Here is a 20,794-nt window from a genome sequence, read left to right on the forward strand (position 1 = left end):
AAAGATTCTTGGCAGACCTCAGGTTCTTACTGGTTGTTGGCTAGTGATATCAGTTTATTGCCATATGAGCCTTTTCATGGGGCTGCTCAAAACATGGTATTTGGCTTCTCTCTCAGAGCAAATAATATAGTCTGAGGAAAAGGTAACAAGATGGAAGCCACAATTTCTTCCTAACCTAACCTAATTTTGGAAGTGACATCCCATCACTTTTTCTGTATCCTGTTTGTTAGAAGCAATGCATTAAGTCCAGCCCATATCTAAGGGAAGGAGATTACATGTAAGGATATGCTTATCAGAAAACGGAGATCATTGCGGGCCTTGTTAGAGGCTGCCTACCATGATAGCTTTTAGAATCTATCATTTTAAAGGAGGAAGACACTTTGAAATGTTTAACTATATTAATTCAACTTAGTAAATTCCAGTATATCCAGAATGGTTGGAGATAAGAATATTCTAATTAATTAAATATCTATATTTTTGGTACTCATATAATCTGTATCAATTATTAAATTTAAATGTTGAGACTTCCAGTTCCAGCCAAAATGGAGTAGTTCAACTCTTTACTAGACCTCTCTTTTACAATTAAAAAGGCCTGGACATAACAAAACAAACACATGTGTAAGCCAAAAGGGTTCAGACTGGCTAAGGACCCTGGCACTTAGGGAAAAATAAAGTGGGGAGTTAATGAGGTGTATTAGGCAGTGCTAGTGGGTACCCTGTTCCTCCAGTCTCCCAGGTCACCCAGTGTAAATCTGAATTTCCAGCTCCCACCCAGCAGCAACAAAGTGGTACAAATCATTGTTCTTCTTTTGCCAGACAGTAATCAACATAGCTGAATGGAAAGCTGAATTTTCAGCCTCAGCTGGATCTGCACACTACATTCAAAGAAAATGATTGACTGCAAAAAAAAAAAAAAAGAAAAAAGAAAAGAAAGAAGAAAAAAAAAGAAATAGAATCCAGTGTCACAATATAATCCCAACATGAAGAATCAGGACAACTATAACTTAAATAAGACAAGACAATCATCAGGCAACAGACACTGACAAAGATTACACATGGAATTTCAGAACAGAAAAATACAATAACTGACATAAAAAAAGGGATGGTTTCAATAACAAAATGAAGACAGAGAAAGGAATCAGTCAACTTGAAGGTAGAACAAGAGAATTTATCCAATTTGAACAACAGAGAGAAAGCAAATAAAAAATAAATAAGAGCCTTAGAAACCTGTGGGACAAACACAAAAGATAACATAAGTATCAGGAGCTCCCCTGGTGGCTCAGGGGAAATAAATCCTACTAGGAACCATGAGGTTGTGGATTTGATCCATGACCTTGCTCAGTGGATTAAGGATCCAGTGTTGCCATGAGCTATGGTGTAGTTTGCAGACATGGCTCAGATCTGGCATTGCTGAGGCTGTGGCATAGGCCAGCAGCTGTAGCTCCGATTAGACCCCTAGCCTGAGAACCTTTGTATGCCACAGGTGTGGCCCTAAAAAGACAACAAAAAAAAGATAAGTATCATTGAAGATTCAGAAAGAAAGGAAGAGATTATGCAATAGAAAATTGCTAGAAGAAAGTGATTGTCAGAGATTAGGGATGAGGGGGGAAGAAAGTGGGGTTAGTGTGACTGTAAAAGGATAGCATGACATATCTCTGTGGTGGTAGGATAGTTCTGTATCTTGATTGTGGTGATGGTTACAAACATCTATACATGATAAAGTTTTACACACACACAAATAAGCACATATAAAATTGGCGAAATGTAAAGATTTGTGGATTGCATCAATGTCAATTTCCTGGTTTCCTACCCTAAGGGAAACTGGTTGAAGGGGGCATTGGATATCTCTGTATTAGTTTTGCAACTTCCTCTGACTCTATAATTATTTAATAATTTAAAAGTTACAAATACCCGGATGAAGCTAGAGATTATCATACTAAGTGAAGTAAGTCAGAAAGAGAAAGACGTATACTATATGAAATTGGTACAACATTGTAAATCAACTGTACTTCAATAAAATTGCTTTAAAATATGCAAACTTATAAGTCATTGGGATATAATGTACAGCATGGTGACTATAGTTAACAACACTGTACTGTATATTTGAAGGTTGCTAAAAGAGTAGGTCTTAAAAGTGCTCATTGTAAGAAAAAATTGTAACCATGTGATATGATGGATGTTAACTAAACTTGTTAATATTTTGCAACATATACATATATCAAATCATTATGTTTCACACCATAGACTAATACATTTTTTTTTTGCTTTTTAGGGTCCCACCTGTAGCATATGGAAGTTCCCAGGCAAGGAATCGACTTGGATCTGCAGCTGCCAGCCTACGCCATAACCACAGCAATGTCAGATCTGTGCCATGTCTGTGACCTCACCATAGCTCTCAACAATGTCAGATCCTTAACCCTAATACAATATTATACATCAATTATATCTCAGCAAAAAACTAGAAAAAGTATGCTAAGTGACTTAGATAAGGCAGGAAACATCATGTACTCTATGATTCTACTATAAGAAATATCCAAAAATAGGTAAATCCATAGTGTCAGAAAGCTGATTGGTGCTTGCCAGGCATTGATGGTGGGGGAACAAATTCTGACTACTAAAATGGTGTAACAGCTTGATGGCTTTGTTTGCTTATTTATTTATTTTTTTGGTTTTGATGGTGATGAAAATAGTTTGGAACTGGGTGTAAAATATTTTGAATATATTGAATGAAATGGTAAATTTTATTAACTTCGCCTCAATTGAAAAAAATTCTTCCTTTTGTCTTTAAATTATGTCTCTATCATTTTGAAAAAGTTAAGAATAACCCATTTCATATGCTGGGACCAACTTGTGATTACAATAGTAAAAAAATAAACTTCAAAATTAAAGAGAAGTTTTTTGGGGGGAACAAAACTCACCCAAGGTTGTTTATGACAACTAAATGTGTGAGCCTGAACAATTAATAATTTATGACATTATTAGAAATCTGGTTCTTATATTCTTTAATTTTTCTTTTTATTTTTTTGTGCATATATCATAGTGGATGTTTTTGCCATACACTATGCACACTACACATTTCAGCATCTTAGCATTAAATAAATAAAATGGTGATTAGATAACATAATTGGATGAAATGTTTATAGAGAGCAATGCTGGATCCTTTAACCCACTGTGCCAGGCTGGGGATTGAACCTGTACCTCCACAGAGACCTGAGCCACAGCATTCAGATTCTTAACACACTATACCATCAGAACCTCCTCAGAGAGCTATGTTGAAAGAAAATAATAAAGTTAAGTAAAATTAAAAATAAATATCAAATTTGCACTTGTTTTTTCCTTGCTTTGGTTGCCAAAAATTTTGGAGTAAAATTTGATGTAAATTTTCAAGAGTTAAATACAATAGAACATGTGATACTAAAACATTTTAACAAACATGATTGAGATTATTCTAGTGTTTTAAGATGAATATGTGAACACCAAACCTCATTTTAGAGTAGAGAAATTTGAAGTTTTATCTCTGTGAACCCAAATGACATTCTTGAAAAATGAATTGTTTTGAAATTTATAGTTCTGGCATGATATTGTTTACTAGTTATCTTTCTTTTTATGTAAATTGTAGATGAAGCACTATTTAATTGAGCTTACCAGTTGTTTGATTTGAATTAAAAATTTTATTCTATCATTGCAATTTCCCCTTTATTCTTTTTCTTATATAGTAAGTAATAAATTTCTGACATTGAAAAGCTAAAATATTATAATCTAAGATGTGAAATCCCATACTATCTCTTTTGAATATCTATTATCCAACACAGTGAGATGCTATCTTCATAAACATTTTCATTCAGGTAAATCTTTTTAAAAATTTTATCAGAGGAGTTCCTGTCGCTGCACAGCAGAAACGAATCCAACTAGGAACCATGAGGTTTTGGGTTCGATCCCTGGCCTCACTCAGTGGGTTAAGTATCTGGCATTGCCATGAGCTGTGGTGTAGTTCACAGATGCAGCTTGGATCTGGTGTTGCTGTGGCTGTGGTGTAGGCCAGCAGCTGTAGCTCTGATTAGACCCCTAGCCTGGGAACCTCCATATGCCATGGGTGCAGCCCTAAAAAGACAAAAGACAAAAAAATTAAAAAATAAATAAATAAAATAAAATTTTATTTGATGGCTGCACCCATGGCATATGCAAATTCCTGGGCCAGAGATTGAATCTGAGCTGTGGCCTTGACCTATGCTGCAGCTGCAGCAATGCCAAATCCTTTAACCCACTGTGCTTGGCTGGGATTGAACCGCTGCATCTGCAGTAATCTAAGCCACTGCAGTCAGACTTTTAACCCACTGTGCTATGGCAGGAATTCCTTTTCAATATGAGTGGGAAAAGAAATCTCATTTGCAAAACTTTTAGGGTACAATAAAAACTTATTATCTTAGTAAGTATATTTACAATTAATTGAAGTAGCTGCAAATGTTTTGTTTGGAACAAAAATGATAATGTCTATGATTTATCAAAAATCTATTTATTCAGGAGTTCCCTGGTGGCCTAGCAGTTAAGGGTCTGGCATTGTCACTGCTGTGGTTCAGGTCATTGCTGTGGCCTGGCATCGATCCCTGGCTGGGGAACTTCTGCATGCCAAGGGCATGGCCAAAAAATTATCCATTGATCTCTGACTCATTTTTAGGTATGTAAGTTTATTGTGGATAGTTGTATATAATAATCTATATGTAAATTAGGCATACTAGCTTTGTCTTGGATTAAAGTTTTATTAAACAAATGTATAATTTTTACTTTATTTTATTTTTTATTAAACTATAGTTGATTTACAATGTGCCAATTTCAGCTGTATAGCAAAGTGACTCAATCATACATATACATACTTTTTTTTTGTCTTTTTCTAGGGCTGCACCCATGGCATATGGAGGTCCCCAGGCTAGGGGTCTAATTGGAGCTCTAGTTGCCAGCCTATGCCAGAGTCACAGCAACACGGGATGCGAGCTGTTTCTGTGACCGACATCACAGTTCACGGCAATGCTGGATCCTCAAACCACTGAGCAAGGCCAGGGATCAAACCAGAAACTTCATGTTCCTAGTCGGATTCGTTAACCACTGAGCCACGATGGGAACTCCATACATTATTTTTTTTAAATATTATTTTCCATCATGGTCTGTTCTAGGAGATTGGATGTAGTTCCCTGTGCTATACAGTAGAACATTGTTGTTTACCCATTCTAAATGTGATAGATTGCATCTACTATCTCTGAATTCCCAGTCCATCTCACTCCCTCCCACCTCCCCTTTGGCAACCACAAGTCTGTTCTCTATGTCTGTCTGTTTCTTTTTTGTAGATAGGTTCATCTGTGACAAATTTTGGATTCCACATTTAAGGGATATAATGATATTTTCCTTTCTCTCTCTGACTTACTCCATTTAGTATGATAATCTCGAGTTGCATCCATGTTGCTATAAATGGCATTATTTCAATCTTTTTTATGGCTGAGTAGTATTCCATTGTATATATGTACAATATCTTCTTAATCTATTCATCTGTTGATGGATATCTGCTGTTTCTATGTCTTGGTTATCATGAATAGTGCTGCTCTGAACATAGGGGTGCATATATCTTTTCATGAAGTTTTCTTTCTTTTTTTTTTGGCTGTGCCTGAAACATGTGCAAATTTCCAAGTCAGGAGTTAGCCCATGCCATAGCAGGAACCCCAGCTACTACAGTGACAATGCTGGATCCTTAACCTGCTGTGTCACATGAAAATTCCTGCATGTATATTTCTGAATAATAGTTTTATCTAGATAGATGACCAGGAGTGGGATTGCTGGATCATATGGTAGTTCCATGGTTAGTTTTTTTAGGAACCTCCATACTGTTTTCCATAGTGGTTGTACCAATTTATATTCCCACCAACAGTGCAGGAGTGTTCCCTTTTCTCTACACCCTTTCCAGTGTTTGTTATTTGTAGACTTATTAATGATGGCCATTCTGACAAGTATAAGGTGGTATCTCATTGTAATTTTGATTTGCATTTCTCTAATAATTAGTGATAGTGAGCAATTTTTCATGTGCCTATTGGCCATCCATATGTCTTCTTTGGAGAAATGTCTATTTAGGTCTTCTGACCATTTTTTGATTGGTTTGTTTGTTTTTTTATTATTGTTGAGTTGTATGAGTTATTTGTATATTTTTGAAACTAAGCCCTCATTGGTTGCTTTGTTTGCAACCATTTTCTCCCAAACTAGTTTGTCTTTTCCTTTTTTGGGTTTGATTGTTTCTTTTTTATGGTTTCCTTTCTGTGCAAAAGCTTATAAGTTTGACTAGGTCATATTTGTTTATTTTTGTTTTTATTTCTATTGCCTTGGGAGACTGACATAAAGAAATATTTCTTCTTCTTTTTTTTTTTGTCTTTTTAGGCCAGCATCCATGGCATATGGAAGTTCCCAGGCTAGGGGTTGAATCAGAGCTGCAGCTGCTGGCCTACACCACAGCCACTGCAAAGTGGGATCTGAGCCACATCTGCAACCTATCTGAAAGCTCACAGCAATGCTGGATCCTTAACCCACTGAGAAAGGCCAGGGATCAAAACCAGGTCCTCATGGGTACTAGTCAGGTTTGTTACCATGACCCAAGTCAGAAACTCCTAGTAAAATATTGATAAGTTTTATGCCAGAGAATGCTTTGTCTATGGTCTCTTCTATGAGTTTTATGGTGTCATGCTTTATATTTAAGTCTTTAAACCATTTTGAGTTTATTTTTGTGCATGGTGTGAAAATGTGTTCTAGTTTCGTTGATTTACATGTGGCTGTTCAGTTTTCTAGCACCACTTGCCTCCTTTGTGGGAGATTATGTTTCTGGGTTTATTTCTGGTTTCTCTATTTTGTTCCATTGATCTCTATGTCTTTTTTTTGGTACCAATACCATACAGGTTTGCCTACTGCAGCTTTGTGATATTGTCTCCAGTCTCAGAGAGTTATGCCTCCTAGTACCCTCACCCCCCAGGATTGCTTTGGAAATTCTGGGTCTCTTATGGTTCCATATAAATTTTTGGATTTTTCTACATTAAATCTGTAGATTGCTTTGGGTGTATGGACAAAACATGCATTTTAGCATTTACCTCTGACTCTGCTTGTGCTTTAAATACTTTCATAAGAATTTTATGTTCCTCCATAAGTAAAGCACACTTCATCCTGTCACAGACACATTTAGCATACATGGAACTACCACAGGCCCAGCCACCATATTTTAGACAACCTCATAAGAACCTTAGGTCTCACCGCATGAACTCCTCAATGATGGGTACATGCCACATGTAGATTTTGATGATTTCCCAACTTTATTGGTTTAATATAAACAATTGTATTACCAGGGTTTTTGGCCAGTCTCTTTTTGTTAGAGGCTGTATTTTAGGACAGACTGCAATAGTATGTCAAATGTTGGACTATTCTGAATGCTTCTAGGTACTAACCCTGGAAGAGCCTATAATTTTTTTGGGGGGGACTATCTTTGTCTGGTTTTGGTATCAGGATGATGCTGGCTTCACAGAATAATTTCAATAGCTTTTTTTCCTTTAAGTTTTTTTGACTCACTTTAGAAATACAGGTGTTAACTCTTCTTTAAATTTTTGAGAAAATTCAAAAAAAAGAAATATATATGGAGAGGGCTCAAATTAATGAGAAGTAAAAAAGTGGAAGTTATGACTCACACCACAGAAATGCAGAGTCATAAAATACTATTATGAACAACCACATGCCAATAAAATGGACAACCTAGAAGAAATGGACAAATTCTTAGAGATACATAGTATCTCAAAATGAACCAGAAATAAATAGAAAATAGGAAAAGACCAATTACAAGTAATGATATTAAATCAGCAATATCAATATTATTTTTATCCTTAGCAATGTCTTTTTAAATATTCAATCTCTTTTAAACAAAAGACATTTGATTCTGTCATTGTCTTTTAACCAAACACACTTGAGACAGTCTTTAATTTCAATATATTTTGAAATATAAAAAACATTTACAGAGAAAATGACAGGGAATACTGACCTTTTATGCAAAAATCAATATAATACTTCAGGATGAGAGGAAGTTGGTAACAAAATAATTTAATTTTGAATTGGGCTATGTACCTCAAAGCCAGAAAAACTGCATATTCCCACTATTAGGATAAACTCAAGCTATCTAGTAGTCTTACCTTATTCACTAGAATTGGTTTAAAAATTTTCTCCCATAAATTGTTTGAAGTTGAATACAAGAGAAAGTTTTGTTATTCTCTAAACATATGGAGAAATTTTTTAAAAAAGCAAAAAACAAAAAATGGGGTTCCCATTGTGGTGCAGCAGAAACGAATCCGACTAGGAACCTTGAGGATGTGGCTTCGATCCCTGGCCTTGCTCAGTGGGTTAAGGATATGGTGTTGCTATGAGCTGTGGTGTAGGCACAGCTCAGATCCTGCATTGCTGTGGCTCTGGCATAAGCTGGCAGCTGTAGCTCTGACTGGAACCCTAGCCTGTGATCCTCCATATGCCGCTGGTGCAGCCCTTAAAAAAAAAAAAAGCAATAAATAAATAAATAAACATATGGAGAAATAAAGTAGGGATTTTAATTTCATTATTACATTTGTAAAAGTAGGCAACTTTAAACAAATATTAAAAATAAAATAGCATAAAATTTCTTAGAATTATTAAAAAATTTTTAAAGGCTCAGAAGTTTAGGATGTATTAATGTCTAAAGATTGAATTGCTAAGGAGTTCCTGTCATGGCACAGTGGTTAACGAATCCGACAAGGAATCGTGAGGTTGCGGGTTCGGTCCCTGGTCTTGCTCAGTGGGTTAAGGATCCAGCATTGCCATGAGCTATGCTGTAGATTGCAGATGTGGCCCAGATCCCACGTTGCTGTGGCTCTGGTGTAGTCCAGCTGCTACAACTCCGATTAGACCCCTACCCTGGGAACATCCATATGCTGCTGGTGCGACCCTTAAAAGACAAAAAAAAAAATTGAATTGCTAATGAAAATGTTTAAATACAATTTTTTTCTCTTCTCTTATAAACCCTTTAATTCCACCCTCTTCTTAAATCTACCAATAATTTTAGTGCATGTTCACACATAATGTCTAAGTTAGTATATTGTTGAAAGGAGTAAGTGTATAATTGAAGATCTAAACATTTATGATTTTTTGTCAAAAGACGTGAATTTTACCTCATTTTTTTAAGTAATTGAAATATAGGAGTTCCCGTCGTGGCGTAGTGGTTAACAAATCTGACTAGGAACCATGAGGTTGTTGGTTTGATCCCTACCCTTGCTCAGTGGGTTAACGATCCGGCGTTGCCGTGAGCTGTGGTGTAGGTTGCAGAGCGGCTCGGATCCCGCATTGCTGTGGCTCTGGCGTAGGCTGGTGGCTACAGCTCCAATTGGACCCCTAGCCTGGGAACCTCCATATGCCACGGGAGCGGCCCAAGAAATAGCAAAAAGCCAAAAAAAAAAAAAAGAAATATAGTTGATTTACAATATTATGTTAGTTTCAGGTATACAGCATATTGATTCAATATTTTTGTAGTCCAATCTCCGTTTAAAATGGTTAAAAAACAATGGCTTTTTTCCCTGTGCTGTACAGTATATATTGCTTTTCTATTTTATACATAGTAGTTTGTACTTTTAATTCCATTTCCCTATCTTGCCTCTTTCCCCTCCCCTCTTCCCCCTGGTATCCACTAGTTTGTTTTCTATACCTCTGAGTCTGTTTCTGTTTTGTTGTGTACATTCATTTGTTTTAACTTTTAGATTCTGCATGTAAGTGATAATATACAATGTTTCTTTCTTAGGCTGACTTCTCTAAACATAATACTTTCTAGGTCCATCCATATTGTTGCAAATGGCAGAATTTCATTCTCTTTTAAGGTTGAGTACTATTCCATGTTATATATATATATATATATATATATATATATATATCATATATATATATGTATGACATCTTTATTCATTCGTCTGTTTTTTAATAATGATTTTTTCCCATTATGGCTGGTTTACAGTGTTCTGTCAATTTTATACTATACAGCAAGGTGACCCAGTCACCCATACATGTATACATTCTTTTTTCTCACATAATCATGCTCCATCATAAGTGACTAGCTATAGTTCCCAGTGTTATACAGCAGGATCTCATTGCTTATCCATTCCAAAGGCAATAGTTTGCATCTATTAATTATTCATTCATCTGTTGATGGACACGGGTTGCTTCCATATTTTCAGTATTGTAAATAATACTTCTATGAACATTGGGATGCATGCATCTTTTTGAATTAGTGTTTTGTTTTTTATTTTTGGATGTATAGCCAGCAGCAGAAATGATGGATCTTATAAGGTAGTTCTATTTTTTGTTTTTTGAGGAAACTCCATACTCTTTTTCGTAATGGCTGCATCAATTTACATTGTCCCCAACAGTGTGGAAAGGCTCCTTTTTATCTGCATCATCACCAACGTTTGTTATTTGCAGGCTTTATTTTTTTTTTCATTTTAGGGCCACACCCATAGCATATGGAAGTTTCCAGGCTAGGGTTTGAATCATGGCTGCTGCTGCTGGCTTACACCACAGCCACAGCAACTCAAGGTCCAAGCTGCATCTACAACCTATACTGCAGCTCATGGCAACATCAAATCCTTAACCCACTGAGAGGGGATAAGGATTGAATCTGCATCCTCATAGATACTAGTTGGATTTGTTATTGCTGAGTCACAATAGGAACTCCCATTGGTAGGCTTTGTATTGATAGCAGTTTTGACAGTTGTGAAATGATATTTCATTGTTGTTTTAATTTACATCTCTCTAATAATTAGCAAAGATTAACATTTTTTCATGTGCTTGTTAGCCATCTGCATGTCATCTTTATAAAAATGTATATTCAGGTCTACTGCCCATTTTTTAAATGGCTTTTTTTTATATTGAGTTGTATGAGTTTTCATATGTTTTGTATATTATCCACTTACCTGCCATAGCATTTGCAAATATTTTCTGTTATTTTTTAGGTTGTTTTTTTTTTTTAATTTCATCAATGGTTTCCTTTGCTGTGGTAAATTTTTTAAGTTTAATTAGGTCCCATTTGTTTAATTTTGCTTTTGCTTCCTTTGTCTGTGGAGACAGATCCAAAAAAAAAAATTGCTACAATTTATGTCAAAGAATATTCTTCCTGTGATCTCTTCTAGAGTTTCATGTTTTGAGGTTTTACATGTACATTTTTAATATATTTTGAGTTTATTTTTTTAAATGGTATTAGAAAATATTCTAATCTCATTCTTCCACATGGAGCAGTCCAGTACCCAGTATCACTTTTTTAAAGTTTATATGATTTTTATTTTTCCATAATAATTTACAGTGTTCTGTCAATTTCTACTGTAGAGCAGAGTATGTAGAGTAGAAATGATTCTTTCCAGCATCATTTATTTAAAAGAATGTCTTTTCTCTGTGATATATTCTTTTTCCCCACATTCTTTTTTTTATTACTCAATGAATTTATTACATTTATATTTGTACAATTATCATCACAATCCAGTTTTGTAGTATTTCAGTCCCACACCCCGAGCACATCTCCCCAACTCCCAACCTCCCTCCTTTGGAAACCGTGAATTTTTCAAATTCTGTGAGTCATTTTCTGTTCTGCAAAGAAGTTCATTCTTTCCTTTTATAAGATTCCACATGTAAGTGATAGCATTTGATGTTGGTCTCATTGTCTGACTGACTTCACATAGCATGATAATTTCTAGGTCCATCCATGTTGCTAAAAATGCCATTATTTCTTTCCTTTTAATGACTTAGTAATATTCATCATGTATATGTACCACATATATATATATTTTATTTTATTTTTTATTACTCAATGAATTTATTACATTTATAGTTGTACAATGATCATCACAATCCAATTTCACAGGATTTCCAACCCACAACCCAAGCACAACCCCCCACCCCCCCAAACTGTCTCCTTTGGAAACCATAAATTTTTCAAAGTCTGTGAGTAATTATCTGTTCTGCAAATTTCTTTTTTTTTAATTTTTTAATTTTCCCACTGTACAGCAAGGGGATCAAGTTATCCTTGCATGTATACATTACAATTACATTTTTTTCCTCCACCCTTTGTTCTGTTGCAACATGAGTATCTAGACAAAGTTCTCAATGCTATTCAGCAGGATCTCCTTGTAAATATATTCTAAGTTGTGTCTGATAAGCCCAAGCTCCCAATTTCATTGTGTCTTTTTTTCAGATTCCACATTCAGTGAAATCGTTTGATGTTGGTGTCTTATTCTCTGAGTGATTTCACTTAGCATGATAATTTCTAGGTCCATCCATGTTGCTAAAAATGCTGGTATTTTGTTTCTTTTGACGGCTGAGTAATATTATATTGTGTATATATGTACCACTTCTTGATCCACTCCTATGTTGATGGGCATTTAAGTTGTTTCCATGTCTTGGCTATTGAAAATAGTGCTGCAATGAACATCGGAGTACATGTGTCTTTGCAACTCGTGGTTTTCTCTGGATAGATGCCCAGGAGTGGGATTCCTGGATCAAATGGTAGTTCTATGCTTAGTTTTCTGAGGAATCTCCCTACTGTTTTCCACAGTGGTTGCACCCATTTACAATCCCACCAACAGTGTACTAGGGTTCCTTTTTCTCCACGCCCTCTCCAGCACTTCTGTTTGTAGACTTTTGGATGATGGCCATTCTGGCTGGTGTGAGGTGGTACCTCAGAGTGGTTTTGATTTGCATTTCTCTAATAATGAGTGATGTTGAACATCTTTTCATGTGTTTTTTGGCCATCTGTATGTCTTCGCTGGAGAACTGTCTGTTTAAATCTTCTGCCCATTTTTAAATTGGGTTTTTTTTTTTTTTTGGTATTGAGCTGTAGGAGGTGTTTATCAGTTTTGGAAATTAATCCCTTATCAGTTGATTCACTTGCAAAGATTTTCTCCCATTCTGTGGGTTGTCTTTTTGTGTTGTTTAGGGTTTCCTTTGCTGTGCAGAAACTTTGAAGTTTGATTGGGTCCCATTTCCTTATTGTTGTTTTTACTGTCATTACTCTATAAGAGGTGGATCTGAGAAGATTTTGCAGTTGCTTATGTCAGCGAGTGTTTGGCCTATGTTTTCCTCTAAGAGTTTTAGAGTGTCTGGTCTTCTATCTAGGTCTTTCATCCATTTGGGGTTTATCATCATGTATGGTGTTAGGGAATGTTCTACTTTCATTTTTTTCCATGTGGCTGTCCAGTTTTCCAGCACCACTTATTGAACAAGCTCTCTTTTCTCCATTGTATCTTCTTGCCTCCTTTGTCATAGATGAGTTGGCTGTAGGTGTGTGGGTTGAATTCTGGGCTTTCTATCCTGTTCCACTGATGTATATGTCTGTCTTTGTGCCAGTACCGTATGGTTTTGATGACTGTTGCTTTGTAGTATAGTGTGAAGTCCGGGAGCCTGATTCCTCCAGCTCCATTTTTCTTTTTCAGGATGTCTTTGGCTATTCTGGGTCTTTTGTGCTTCCAAACAAACTTTAAAATATTTTGTTCGAATTCAGTGAAAAATGTCCTTGGTAATTTGATAGGGATTGTATTGAATCTGTAGATTGCCTTAAGTAGTATAGTCATTTTGATAATGACTATACTCTTCCTATCCAAGAGCATGGTGTGTCTTTCCACCTATTTGTGTCATCTTAGATTTCTTTCATCAGTGTCTTAGAGTTTTCAGAGTACAGGTCTTTTGTCTCTTTAGGTGGGTTTACTCCTAGGAATTTTATTCTTTTGGATGCGATGGTAAATGGGATGGATTCCCTAATTTCTCTTTCTGCTCTTTCATTGTTGGTGTATAGAAATGCTGTCAATTTCTGTGTATTAATTTTGTATCCTGCGACTTTGCCATATTCATGGATGAGCTCTAACAGTTTTCTGGTAGAGTCTTTAGGATTCTCTAGGTACAGTATCATGTCACCTGCCAATAGGGATAGTTTACTTCTTCCTTTCCAATTTGGATTCCTCTTATTTCTTTTACTTCTCTGATTGTGGTGGCTAGGATTTCCAAAACTATGTTGAAGAGTAGTGGCAAGAGCAGATATCCTTGTCTTGTTCCTAATCTCAGCGGGAGTTCTTTCAGCTTTTCACCATTAAGAATGATGTTGGCTGTAGGTTTGTCATATAAGGCCTTTATCATGTTGAGGTAGGTTCCCTCTATGGCCACTTTCTTAAGGGTTTTTATCAGAAATGGCTGTTGGAGTTTGTCAAAGGCTTTTTCTGCGTCTATTGAGAGGATCATATGGTTTTTTTATCTTCACTTTGTTAACGTGGTGTGTCACACTGATTGATAGGTGGGTATTGAAGAATCCTTGCATCCCTGGGATTAATCCCACTTGATCGTGATGTACAATCCTTTTAATGTATTGTTGGATGCGGTTTGCTAGGATTTTGTTGGGGATTTTTGCATTGATATTCATCAGTGAAATTGGCCTGTAGTTTTCTTTTTTGTGGAATCTTTGTCTGGTTTTGGTATCAGGGTGATGGTGGCCTCATAGAATGAGTTTTGGAGTGTCTCTTCCTCTGCGATTTTTTGAATAGTTCAAAAGGATAGATGTTAGCTCTTCTCTAAGTGTTTGATAGAATTCACCTGTGAAGCCTTCTGGTCCTGTACTTTTGTTTGTTGGAAGTTTTTTAATTACAGTTTCATTTCATTTCTGTGATTGGTCCATTCATCTTTTCTATTTCATCTTGATTTAGTCTTGGAAGATTGTACCTTTCTAAGAAGTTGTCCATTTCTTCTAGGTGTTCCATTTTATTGACGTATAGTTTCATATAGTAGTCTCTTATGACCCTTTGTATTTCTGTGATGTCTGTTGTTATTTCTCCTTTTACATTACTAATTTTATTGATTTGAGTCCTCTGTCTTTTATTCTTGATAAGTCTGGCTAAGGGTTTATCAATTTTGTTGATCTTTTAAAAGAACCAAATTTTAGTTTCTTTGGTCCTTTCTATGTTTTTTTTCATTTCGTTTTCATTGATTTCTGCTCTGCTCTTTATGATTTCTTTCCTTCCACTAACTTTAGGTCTTATCTGTTCTTCTCTCTGGAGCTGCTTTAGATGTAAAGTTAGCTTGTTTATGTTTATTTGAGCTATTTCTTGTTTCCCGAAGAGGGCTTGTATTGCTATAAACTTTCCTCTTAGAATGGCTTTTGCTGGATCCCATAGGTTTGGAGTGTCATATCTTTGTTGTCATTTGCTTCTAGGTATTTTTTAATTTCCTCTTTGATTTCCTCAGTGATCAGTGGTTGTTTAGTAGCATGTTGTTGAGTCTCCACATGTTTGTGTTTTTTGCAGTTTTTTTTCTTGTTGTCGATGTCCAGTCCTATAGCATTGTGGTTGGAAAAGATGCTTGATATGATTTCAATTTTATTAAGTTACTGAGGTTGGATTTGTAGCCCAGGATGTGATCAAACTTAGAGGATGTTCCATGTGCACTTGAGAAAAATGTGTATTCTTTTGCTTTTGGATGGAACGTCCTATAATTATCTATTAATTCCATCTGGACTAATGCTTTATTCAGGGCCTGTGTTTCTTTATTGATTTTTGTCTGGTTGATCTGTCCATTGCTGTAAGTGGGGTGTTAAAGTCTCCCACTATGATTGTGTTATTGCCGATTTCTCCTTTAAGGTTTTTAGGAGTTGCCTTATATATTGTGGTGAACTTATGTTGGGTGCATAGATATTTAAAATTGTTATATCTTCTTGGATTGATCCTTTGATCTTTATGTCGTGACCTTCTTTGTCCCTTAAAATATTCTTCATTTTAAATTCTATTTTGTCTGATATGAGTGTTGCTACTTCAGCGTTCTTTTGACCCCCGTTTGCATGAAATATTTTCTTCCATCCTCTCACTTTCAATTTGTATGTGTCCCTAGAAGTGAAGTGGGTCTCTTGAAGATAGAATATATATGGGTCTTATTTTTGTCCATTCAGCCAGTCCATGTCTTTTGGTTAGGGCATTTAATCCATTAACATTCAAGGTAATTACTGATGTGTATGTTCTTATAGCCATTTTATTAATTGCTTTGGATTTGTTTTTGTTGCTCTTTTTTCTTCCCTTCTCTTGTTCTCTTTCCTTGTGGTTTGATGACAATCTTTAGTGTTGTATTTGAGTTGATTTATCTTATTTGTTTGTGTATCAATTGTAGATTTTTGGGTTGCAGTTATCTTGAATTTCTGATAGAAGAGTCTATATGTATATGAGATTGTTTTAAGTTGTTGCTCTCTTAATTGCAAGTGCATCTCCAGTGTCCTGCATTTTTGCCCTCCTCTTGTCAGGATTTCTGATTTTGGTGGCATAATTGTGCATGGATGATTTCGTATCTTTACTGTATATATACTTTTACTGGTGAGCCTTTTCATTTGTGGCATTTTTGTTTCTGGTTGCAACATCTTCTTTTCTGCCTAGAGAAGTTCCTTTAGTATTTGTTGTAAAGCTGGTTTAGTGTTGCTGAATTCTCTTAGCTTTTGCTTATCTGTGAAGCTTTTGCTTTCTCCTTCAAATCTGAATGAGAGCCTTTCTGTGTAAAGTAATCTTGGTTGGAGGTTTTGTCCTCTCATCATGTTAAGTGTATCATGCCACTCCCTTCTGGCCTGCAGAGTTTCTGCTGAAAAATCTGATGATAACCTTATTGGGGTTTCCTTGTATGTTATTTGTTTCCTTTCCCTGGCAGCTTTCAAGATTTTCTCTTTGTCTTTAATTTGGTCAGTTTGATTAATATGTGTCTTGGTGTATTCCTCCTTGTGTTTATTTTATATGGTACTCGTTGTGCTTCCTGGATTTGAGTGAGTGGTCCTTTTCCCATGTTAGGGAAGTTTTTGGCTTTTATCTCTTCGAGTATTTTTTCTGTCCCCTTCTCTCTCTCTTCTCCTTCTGGCACCCCTATAATGCAGATGTTGGTGAATTTGCCATTGTCCCAGAGTTCTCTGAGACTCTCTTCATTTGCTTTCAATCTTTTTTCTCTTTTCTGTTCCACATCCATAATTTCTACTAATCTGTCCTCTACCTTGCTTATTCGTCCTTCTGCCTCCTGTATTCTGCTGTTAGCTGCTTCTAGTGAATTTTTTATTTCAGTTATTGTACTTTGTCTCTCTTCTCGTTTAAGTTTTATATCTTGTATGTCTTTGCTCATTGTTTCCTGTAAGTTATCCATCTATGCCTCCAGTTTATTTCCAATGTCTTACATAATTTTCAGCATCAACAGTCTAAAGTTTTTTTCCTGGAGGCTGAGAATCTCCTCCTTGTTTAGCTGATTTTCTGGGGGGGGGGGGTTCCTTTCTCCCTCATCTGAGTTATAGTTCTCTGTGTTTTCTTTGTTATAGGTTTTTGGTGTAGTGATCTTTTTACAGATAATAGAGTTGTAGCCTCTTTAACTTCTGGTGTCTGCCTCCCTTGTGGCTGAAGTTTGTATGGGGGCTTGCTGTAGGCTTCCTGATAGGAGGAAGATGTTTGCTCACTGGTAGTTGGAGCTGATTCTTAGCCTGATGGGTGGGGCTTTGTCTCTGGATAGAATTAGAGGTGGGATTAAAGACCTGGGGGGTCTTTAGGCAGCCTTTTTACTGAAGGGCAGGGCTCTGATCCCACTTGGATTGTTGTTTGTCGTGGGGCTTTTCAGCACTGATGGGTGGGGCCACATTTTCCCAAGATGACCACCTCTGGAGAAAGGCACACTGCTGAATATTCCTGAGGGTTTTGCTTCCAATGTCCTTCCCTCACAATAAGAGATATTCACCCCTGTTTTTCCAGGATGTCTTCCAAGAACTGCAGTCAGGTTTGACCCAGATTCCTATGGAGTCTTTGCTTTGCCGTGGGACCCAGTGCATGCGAAAGTCTGTGTGCACCTTTACGAATGGGGTCTCTGTTTCCCCCAGTCCCTTGGAGCTCCTGCACACAAGCCCCACTGGCCCTCAATGCCAGATGCTCCTGGAGCTCTTTCTCCCAGTGCCAGATCCCCACACATGGGAGTTTGAATCAGGGCTAAGAACTCTCACTCCTGTAGGTGAGTCTCTGTGAACCAGTTAGTTTCCAATCTGTGGGTCTTTCCACCTGGGAGTTATGGGGTTGCTTATATCACATAATTGCCCCTCCTACCTCTTGATGTGGACTTCTCTTTTTCTTTTGGAGTAGGATAGCTTTCTTAAGGTTTCCAGTCCATTTTGTTGAAGATTGCTCAGCCTTTAGTTGTGAATTTTGTTGTTTTTAGGAGAGAAGTTGAGCTCCAGTCCTTCTATTCTGCATCTTAATCCCATCTCCTAGAAACAACATTTCTATACATTAATTTTATAACCTTTGATTTCACTGAATTCATTAGTTAGTTCTAAAAGTTTCTTTGGTGGAGTCTTTGGGGTTTGTATATATAGTATCACATCATCTGCAAATAGTGACTGTTTTGCTTCTTCCTGTCCAAATTTGATGAACTTATCTCTTTGTCTCATGTGATTGCTGAGGCTATAACTTCCAATTATATTTTTAATACAACTGGCTAGAGTGGGCATCCTTGTCTTATTCCTGATCTTAGGGGAAAAGTTTTTGGATTTTCACCATTGAGTATTTAGCTGTGGTTTTGTTACTTATGGATTTTGTTATATTGAATTATGTTCCGTTTATACCCATTGGTGTTTGGAATTTTTTTTTCTTAAATGGATGTTGAGTTTTATCAAATGCTCTTTCTATAACATTTGAGATGATTACACAATTTTTATCTTTCATTTTCTTAACGTGGTGTATCATGTCATTTTATTTTAGGATATTAATCCATTCTTACATATCTGGAGTAATCCAGCTTGAAGATGGTGTATGGTTCTTTTAATGTATCAATGAATTTAATTTGATAATTTTTTTGAAGATTTTTGCATCTACGTTCATCATTGATGTTGGTCAGTAGTTTTCTTTTTCTGTGATTTTATGGTTTTTATATCAGGGAGATGCTGGCCTTGTAGAATAATATTGGAAGAATTTCTTTCTCTTCAATTTTTTGGAGTTTGAGATGGATGTTAACAATATTTAAATGCTTGGTAGAATTCAGCTGTGAAGCCATCTGGTTCTGTACTTTTTTTCTTGGGAATTTTTAGAAAAATTATTGATTCAATTACATTACTGGTAATTTGTTCATATTTTCTTTTCTTGATTCAATCTTGGGAGATTTTACATTTCTAGGAATTTATTCTATATTGTGTATTTTGTAGGTATATAATTTTTGTAATAACATCTTATGATCCTTTGTATTTGTCAAAGGATCATAAGGAGGAAGAGGTGTCAGTAGTAATGCCTCCTCTTTCAGCTTTGATTTTATTAATTTGGGTTAACTCTCTTTTTTCTTGATAAGTCTGCCTAAAGATTTATCAATTTTGTTTATCTTTTCAAAGAATCAGCTCTTAGTTTCATTGACCTTTTCTACATCTTTTCAGTCTCTATTTCATTTATTTCTGGTCTGATCTTTATGATTTCTTTCCACTTACTAACTTCAGGTATTGTATATTCTTCTTTTTCTTGTTCCTCCAAGTAAAATGTTAGATTGTTTTTAAGATTTTTCTTATTTCCTGAGGTTGATTTATACCACTATAAACTTTCCTCTTTGAAGTAATTTAGCTGCATCCCATAGATTTTTAAAATTTTCATTTGTCCCCAGGTATCTTTTTATTTCTTCCCTGATTTCTTCAGCAATCCATCAGTTGTTTAATGGCATATTATTTAGCCTCAATACTTGTTAGTTTTCTAATTTTTTCTTGTGGTTGATATCTACTCTTATACCATTGTGTTTGAAAATTTGCTTTGTATTTTTTTCAATCTTCTTAAATTTATTGAGATATTGGTTATTGAGATATTGAGACGTGTTTGGTCTCCTGGCATGTAATCTATCCTGGAGATGTTCCATGTATACTTGAAAAGACTGTATTTTGCTGCTTTGGGATAGACTATGTATATATAGTCTAATGTTCCCTTTAAGGCAGTATTTTTCTGTTTGGATGATCTGTCCATTGATACAGATGTAGTGTGAAAGGCCCCTATTGTTATGGTGTTACTGTCAAATTTTCCCTTTATATTTAATATTTGCTTTATATCTTTAGGTGATCCTATGCTGGTGCATATATATTTATAATTGCTATATCTTCTTGTTGGATTGTACCCTTAATGATTATGTAATGGTCTTCTTTGTCCTTTGTAAGACTCTTTGTTTTAAATCTATTTTATATAATGTAAGTATTGCCATCTCAGTTTTCTTTTTTTTCCCACATTTGCATGGAGTATCTTTTTCTATCCTTTCAGCTCAATCATTGTATGTCTTCAGATCCAAAGTGACTCTCTTGTAGGCAGCATATATATGGTTTACATATATCTTGTTTTTTTCTCCATTAGCCACTATGTGTTTTTTGATTGGAGCATTTATTTAATTTACATTTAAAGTAATAATTGACAGCTATGTACTTATTGTCATTTTATTAATTGTTTTCTGGTTGTTTTTGTATTTCTTCTCTGTTCCTTTCTTCTCTTGTTCTCTACCTTTGTGATTCACTGGCTTTCTTTAGTGGTCCGTCTTTATTCCTTTCTCTTTATCTTTTGTGTATTTGTTATAAGTTTTTGCTTTGTGGATACCATGAGGCTTATATATAAAAACCTATGTAGACAGAAGTCTATTTTAAATCAATGGTTACTTAGGTTTGACTGTATGCTCAAAGCACTACATGTTTACTCTCCATCCCCAATGCTTCATGATTTGACTTTATATTTCACATATT

The 20,794-nt window shown here is 35.7% G+C and overlaps 1 pseudogene; it reads right to left on the reverse strand.

The window, feature by feature from the left end:
* The window catches only part of LOC125118058 (uncharacterized), a 50,001-nt pseudogene extending 39,526 nt beyond the window's left edge, over positions 1-10,475 (reverse strand).
* Positions 10,476-20,794: the final 10,319 nt, after the last annotated feature.

The sequence above is a fragment of the Phacochoerus africanus genome, chromosome X (assembly GCF_016906955.1).
Source record: "Phacochoerus africanus isolate WHEZ1 chromosome X, ROS_Pafr_v1, whole genome shotgun sequence".
In the NCBI taxonomy this organism is placed as follows: domain Eukaryota; kingdom Metazoa; phylum Chordata; class Mammalia; order Artiodactyla; family Suidae; genus Phacochoerus; species Phacochoerus africanus.